The 7,736-nt window shown below is 35.9% G+C and overlaps 1 protein-coding gene across 2 annotated transcripts in view; it reads left to right on the top strand.

Annotated features, from left to right (window-relative positions):
* LOC103145294 (uncharacterized) overlaps positions 1 to 874 on the top strand; it is a 14,184-nt gene extending 13,310 nt beyond the window's left edge. For both annotated transcript variants that reach the window (XR_001663472.1, XR_001663467.1), the window contains exon 7: positions 19 to 874. The gene's annotated coding sequence lies outside the window, so the exon portion shown is untranslated. The remainder of the gene's footprint in view (positions 1 to 18) is intronic.
* Positions 875 to 7,736: the final 6,862 nt, after the last annotated feature.

The raw sequence follows: 7,736 nt of genomic DNA, 5'->3' as shown, positions 1-7,736 counted from the left end.
TAAATATTGATAGCACAGGTCCTATGCAGTACATTGATTTGGGATGGATTTGCAAATTCTTGGTAAGCACAATTTTTTTTCTGCCCTGATATTTAAAATCCAATCCATGAAAAAAAAAAAAAAGAAAGTTTTTTTGTATATGCTTTGGTAGTTCAAAATCAAAAACAAGTTCATAACAAAATTATTTTTGTAATATTTATGCTAAGTCATCAAAGTGACGTAAGAAGGAGATCGTCCTGCATCTTAGCAGTAATTGTCAGCAGAGGAAACAGTGACGTGATCTGAGTATTCCTGTTAGATCTTTGGATTTGTCAACACCAGCTGGCTCCTCAAATCATAGCCGACTGTGGAAACTTCACACTAAAAGCAACGCAGATTCTGTTTTTCATGCTCCAGGAGCTTGATTTCCAAACGAAATGCAAATATTACTTTTGATCTGAAAATAAAACTTTGAACCACCAGTCCCATTTCTACTCAGAGCAGGCAAGATTGGGCCAACGTTGTCCCTTGCAACAAGAGTTGTTCTGAAAAACTGAAGTCCAGACGTTGTGCATCCTTTTGTACAGGCTTTGTTTCACAATCCTCTGAAGGGTGCAGTTATCCCAGTTACTTCTGCACGATTTCTTTCACGCTTCCCCCCCCAAACTCAACTTTCTGTTAATATTCAGTCAAGTTTAATAGAGTAGAATATGTGGCTCTCTTTTCAGATTGAATGCACCTTTTGAAAACAACCTTTACCAATGTACTAAGAACATTTATTTTCAGCCTCACATTTCTGTAATAAAATTACTTAATTAGTCTGATGTAACATTCTACTCTTAAACATCTTGTTTTCATTGGCTGTTAGCAAGAGATCATCAAAGCTAACATAAATCATTTTTTTTCTTAAATTACCCTGTGTGTGATCTATATAATTTTCATTTAGAGAATTTAATTTCTGAAATGCATGAGCGTTTAGGTAACACTATAGCTTATGGAATATATCGTCATGATACATAAGGCTGTTTACAGCTTCCTGCTCTAGCAATGAGCTTGTATGATTTATCCTCCGTGAGCCAGCTGTCGGTCTGTCTGCTGGTCAGCTGCTAACTCTTTGCTGTGATTGAATATTTAGTGGATTTATGTAGCACTGAAATATTCTGAGACTACTAGTTTTAAGTTTTCATTAGTTCTAAGCCACAAAATGGACAGAAAAATAATATATCATTTAGTGTGCAATGAGTCTATATGTCTCACTTTAGTCAAAGTTACTGAATAAATGAACTCATTGTTGATATTATAATCGAGATACACCTGTGTGGTGAAAAGCCATCTCTTTAAATAAATAAATAAGTAAAATCATCTCAAGGGATTCAGCCATCACAGACTATTTTAAGAGGAAATGGAGTAAGAGTTAGTTTCTCCAAGCACAGAAAATGTCCCACCAGGTGGAGTCTTTTTCTAAGCCAAAACCAAAATGTATTTGAGAGGAGGAGGAAGAGGAGAAAGAGGAGGAGGAGGTTGGTATGTTATGCAGGTTAGTTTGCACCGTAACCAGCATGTACATGTTTGGACCGGAAACTTTAGAAGATTTTGAATGAGACTAATTGAAATTCAACACTTGCATTTGGGAGCAGCATAATTGCTCTTTATTACTTTTTCTTCCATAACGTTTTCAATGAACACAAAGCTGCCAAAACTGCTGAATCCGCTTGGCTGGTTTTGTTTGTAATGATGAGAGGATTTAAAGTTTTCTGAACACACCAAAGCCCTGAAGTTCCAGAGAACCCAACACCGCTCTGAGCCACGGCTGCATGTACGGATTAGGACGCCTGCTTTTTAAAGAACGCCATTACATTTGTTTAACGTAAACATCTTGTGTATTTAAGCTTTAACAGTCTGGAAATGAAGAATTACCCAGTCTTCTCTGTTTTCTTTCTCTCTATTGTTTGTGATGAAGCTGCCACCTTTGCAGCTACAATAGGTGCATGTTCGCAGGTGGGGCAGGTAGAGCAAGAACAGGGTGTGTTTTTCACCTGTATGAATAAGGGGTGTGTGAAAATTGAGACCAGTGCTCAGAACATGTAGCAATGCACATAACAGGTTTCCTTTAGAAAACCTTTTATGGGACTACTGTCACTAAAGGTGCTTATTTTTTTTACATTTACTGCTTGCTTTCAGTGCAGTAAGTGATGGCTTAAATTGCACACTTGTTCAGTCTGGAGGAGAGAACAAAATATCCACAGGATTGTGTGTGCAGCACATGTAGTTAGAATGTTAGCAATGTCTGGAGAAAACATGGAATGGAAATGAATGTGCAAATATCGGAAGTTTCTCCAAACTGCATGGAAATGCAAGGTTGAAATTGGTAGATGCATAAGCCAAACTTTTGGGACAAAATTTCATAATATATTATTGATATAGAAACAATGTTGCATTTTACTAAAAGACTGCTGCACTTGCAAAAACAAACAAAAAACAAACAAAAAAACAACAACATTGTGCTGGTTACACAAGAAAATAACTTTTTTTTAATTCATATGATTGTAGGATTTTAGAAAAGAAGAGCAAAATTATGAACAGTTCCAAGTCCAAATACCTGTCAGTTCTGACCTGAAGCGCTCAGGTTTTGGATAAAAATCAGAAATTGAAGTGAGGTGGATTTTTTCAGCCTCATAGTGAGTCCAGCGATTCAACTCAACAAAGAAAATGACTTCAATATGTGGGAGGCATAAAGGCTGAACCAGGTTTTATAAAGACCTATTATTTTTAAGTATTTACACTAATGTAAAAAAAGTTTTTACATATTTTAATGTTTTTTTCCTTTTTCCTACATATATATATATATATATATATATATATATATATATATATATATATATGTTTCACTGTACCAGAAAAAGTCTTTATTTTTACATCACTAAAATCTGCCACAGGTGTCTTCACTTTTAAAAACCTCTCTACAGATGGCAGTCAGAAAACAGGAAGCAGTAAAAATTATCATTCTACTGCAAGATAGTCTGAGGACAAAATGTACCTTTAAATTGTTCTCTCTGCTGAAGGAAGGAACAGAAACAACCAGAAACAGATGTGTTCTAAGGATTAAAGCATCCTCCTGTTTTCTTTGACACTACCACCACTTCTTTTTTTTTACAATCCAGAACAATTTCCATCTTTGTTTCATTTTGTAGTAAAGCGTCAGAAAACCAACAATAGTAAAAAATAAATAAAATAAAACTTTGCAGCCCAGCCAAAATGTAGGCATCCACAAATCAGCTATAAACTCTTGTCATCACTTATTGAAAGTATATCTGTCCACAGAGTTGATTTTTATTTTTCTTCCATTCCAACCTCTCCAACACTTTAATCGACATCAAAAATCTTTCAGAGTAGTCGAGAGACAAGATGGTCCATCTGGAAAAGACTGGAATGGACTCCGGCATCATCAGCAACAGGCTTGATGAGGAGGCGGTGGCTGTTGGCGTAGTTACTGCATAAAAACGTATAAAATGACCTCCGACTGTCCTCTGTTTGGCGCTTGCAAGATCTTTGCCTGTGGAGTGAGAATGAGGTTGCAAAAGTGGCTATGGGACCAGCCCATAACTGCATTGGAGGAGGTTGTCAATTATGGAGCAAATTGGGACCGCAGACACCGAAACCGCCTTTTTTGGTAACACACGATGGAGGGAAATACCGCAGTCCAGGCCAGGCCAGTGAGCCGGGGCTGCAGTAAAGTCCCGTGTGGTGATGTGGTGAGATCAACATACCAAGCAGCTCAGGCATCAACTCCATCAGCAACGCTTGGAGTAACTACACCCGTAAAGTAAAGGTCGAAGGTAAAAAACACTCTGCATTCTGGCTGCTCCTTTAAGTTGATCTCAGTGAGAGATCAGTGGGTGACGTTATCAATTCTTAGAGAGCCTTAATTGTCTTCTGAGTCAGAGGATTGCAAATGTACTTATACACACACATATACTTTTAATTACCACACCTTCCTACATATTTGGAGGATCCTGATTATTGATGTCAAAACTTTACATACGTCGCACTGTAATGTTCCACAAAGATAACACGTCAGAATATGTTAAATTATGAATTGTTGGTGCATTTCCAGTTTTTGCTCCTGCAAAAAGAGGGACAATGAGAGCCAATTTTACTGTGGATGTCAAGACAAAAATCATTTAGTCATCTTAACCAGGAATGCAATGTTCCTGGTTAACCATTTCTGGTTAAGGTAATTATTTAATAGCTTGGTTAGGCTTTTGTTTGCAAGATTGAATACCAAGAATTTTAGGTTCATTAGATTTGGAGGAAGTGTGTATACTCACAGTTATGATGACACATTCATTTTTCACGCCTTGGGATTTTCTTTGGTCCAAAACGTGGGAAAAACCGCAGAGTAGGCTGAGAAGGCTTATGCATGAATTTCCAAACAATTTCAGGACAACGAACTTGAATTTATTACTAAAACGTGGCTTTCTCACACGTTTTTGTCACCTTTTCAACAATGTTTAGAAACTGGACTGAGACAGTTAGTTGACGTGAGTGTAAAGCGGGCTGATCAGGAACACGCAACATATTTTTCACATTTTCATTTGAATAAGAATTTGAATACCATGCGTAGATGTGTGGTACATGCACATGTTCCACTTAAAATTCCAATAAAATATATGCAAGGTGGTTGATATCATGAGAGAATTAATTTAATTGGAATATTTTCCAAAATGACCAGCCCTGAAACACATCCAGGTTATTTTACAGTACTGCACATTTTTCCGCCAGTGAATTTTTTATCAAGCATGTTTTGATAACATGTCTAATTCCCTGTTTTTTTTTTTTTTTTTGTTATCTGATTTCTCCAAGACACCTAAGTGGTTTATGTAGCTGTCTTTTTGTTTGGATTTGCTTGGATTTTTGAGCCTAAATATTTGGAAATCACACATGGCCTGCACGTGGTGCGAACTCTTCCCTCAAGTGTTTCCTGCTTTTTGTTACAAAACAGCTTATTAGCATCCCGGTCTGTCCTTTTGGCTATGCGAGAAACATTTTATTGCTCTATTAAAACAAAGACAACATTTCATGGGTTGGTAAACAGTAAGGTCACTTGTAGTTTTCTTACTCGTTTTTCTGTGTTTGTCAGATTAGAAAATTATGTTATGGGTTATTTTTAACTCTAATTTATCTGATTTTTTTTCCCCATATTGTGCTAGTTCTTTATAAAAATAAATTCAAACAGCCAGAGGTGCTAGGTTACAACTGACATTTGGAAGAATCTTAACTACCTTAACTAAAAAAAAAAATCTGTTTTATTTAGAAACAAGTAATGCCTCCACCACCATATTTGCTTTGTGTATGGTGCATCTCTTTCTGCAGTGTTGTTTTTGTGCATAATCAACTTTTTGTTTTGGCCACAGATTTTACAGAACATTATTTCTCAAGAAAGAAATATTTTTTTGCCAGACCCTGGGGTTTGCGTTGGAAGAAAAGTTTTGTGTCATTCCATCCAACCTACAAATTATTACAAATTACCACCTTACAGAAGAATGTCTGCCAGAAATCCCTGCAGCTCATTTGATCTTGCTGTCTTGGATATTTTTTTATATTCGTCTCCTATCTTATTTATGTATAAGGAAGTCTTTTGAATCTTTCTGTCCTGGAAACTGTTTCACCAGTAAACAAATGGATCTAAGGAAATATGAGTAAAATCCTTCCTGTTATTTCAGTATTTCAGCTTAAGATCACACACAGTAATGTAGCAAAGTTTGACACACCTGTTTTGGTAACACTTTATTTGAAGTGGTGTGCATAAGACTGACATGACACTCTCATAAACATGACATAACACCTGCAATGAACATACAGAAGCCTTTATGAGTGTTTATGACAGCTGTCCTGAAGAGTCATTCGGTAAATAATGACACTTTTAATGCAAAGTTGCTCTAAAAGTTGCATTAAAAGTCCATTAAAAATGCCAACTTTGAATGATTTTGTAAATAATTACAATTTAATGCAAAGTTGGCATTTTTAATGGACTTTCAATGCAGATTTTAGAGCAACTTTGACTTAAAAGTGTCAATATTTACTAAATGACACTTAATGACAACTGTCATAAACATTCATAAAGTCTTCTTTATGTTCATTGCAGGTGTTATGTCATGTTTATGACAGTGTCATGACAGCCTTATGCACACCCCTTCAAATAAAGTGTTACCCTTTTTTTTTACATTCTCTGTAGCTTTTTACGTGGGTTGTGTACAATTTGAGAAGTCAGTCTGTGTAATTTAGATTTCTTGATTAAAGAAAGCTGTTTTTTTTTCTTACATCTGCATCAGCTTGTTTTTTCTCTAAAAGCATGTTATGCAACACTAAAACCTGGCCAGGTGTAAATGCTTTGACGAGAGTTTGGCACAAGTAATCCTAGCTAATAAACTGGAGGCTTTGCAGACATATTGTACCTCAGCCTTTCAATGCCTAATAAACCAGATAGGTAAGATTGTGTTTCAAAGATATTATATTACAGACAAATTAATGTTTTTGGATGATATAATTCAGTCTATTTGTTTTTTTTAAATCTTTTTACAACCTAAACCCTTCATGGAACAATAAATAAAAGCACAGGCATGTTGGCCTCGCCTATGTGAATAATATGATGGAGTCATGTATTTGTTTTCCTTGTAAAGCACCTGGATCTGCTGAAACAAGAATCACTTTCTTCTGTGTAAGTTTAATGTTAGAGCCAACTTGTTGGCCTGTCTTCACCCTTATATATAAAAAATAATAAATAAAGGCATGAACAAACAAACATTTGTTCTTCGTAGGAAAAACATAGAAAACAAAAATAAATAAACATTATACATACAAAAAAATATGTATTACTTCCATATAGTTGAAGAAATAAGTTGTCCTGCATGGTTCACATCTTTATTTGTCTAAATAGGTTACAATAAGATTGCTTATAAGATTGCTGAAATATTCTATAAAAAAGTGCTAAAGCCAAAACATGCCCCCATAGATTGCTATTTATGCTGGAATAAAAGTGAAAATCCAAAGTTTATATGAGAAGAAGGCCACACAAAAAATAGTTTTGGAGCAGTAAGTTTCTGTTGATCTTTGTCCTTTCAGAGGACCCCAGAATGACTGTTCTGGCACTTTTTTACCTCTACGTCTTTGTTAATGTTTAATTATCTGATAATACATGGAAGTTGTCCCTCCAGCCACTGCAGGAAGCTGTTGGTTTTACCATGAGTGCCTTTTTCCCCCCCCAATTACTTTGCATATAATATTAATTATGTTGCTTACTTCATACAAACTGATAGACAGAAACGTTTGACTTTTATTCCACTTTTCAACAGCATAAAAGTCAAGAAAAAAAAAAGTGCATCAATATAAAGTCAATGTTCATCCACACCCAGAATATTCAAAAGGTTCACAGAGTCATACAAAGGCATTTTCTTTTTGTTCCAGTAATAGTTTAAACAGGGTTTAGCAGTGTGGCTCATAAGAAGCTGCTTTGTCGTCTTAGTTCTTGCGCTCGGGGTCCTGAACCTGCCAGAAGGAAGGTTTTGGAACAAGGCGTGACCAGGGCGTGGCACCATTTCCACCGCAGATCATTTAGGCTGGTTAGTGAGAAACCAACAATTCATTTGAAAGTCATGATTATTCCATGATGTCCATTCTGGTCCCAAGCATTTTTTTTTTTTTAAGATTATCTATACAAATTTTTTCTATACTTGCTTCTGGTAAAGCCCAGAATATGC

The sequence above is a fragment of the Poecilia formosa genome, unplaced genomic scaffold (assembly GCF_000485575.1).
Source record: "Poecilia formosa unplaced genomic scaffold, Poecilia_formosa-5.1.2 Scaffold5, whole genome shotgun sequence".
Lineage (NCBI taxonomy): Eukaryota > Metazoa > Chordata > Actinopteri > Cyprinodontiformes > Poeciliidae > Poecilia > Poecilia formosa.
This window is presented reverse-complemented; position numbering and strand designations above follow the sequence as displayed.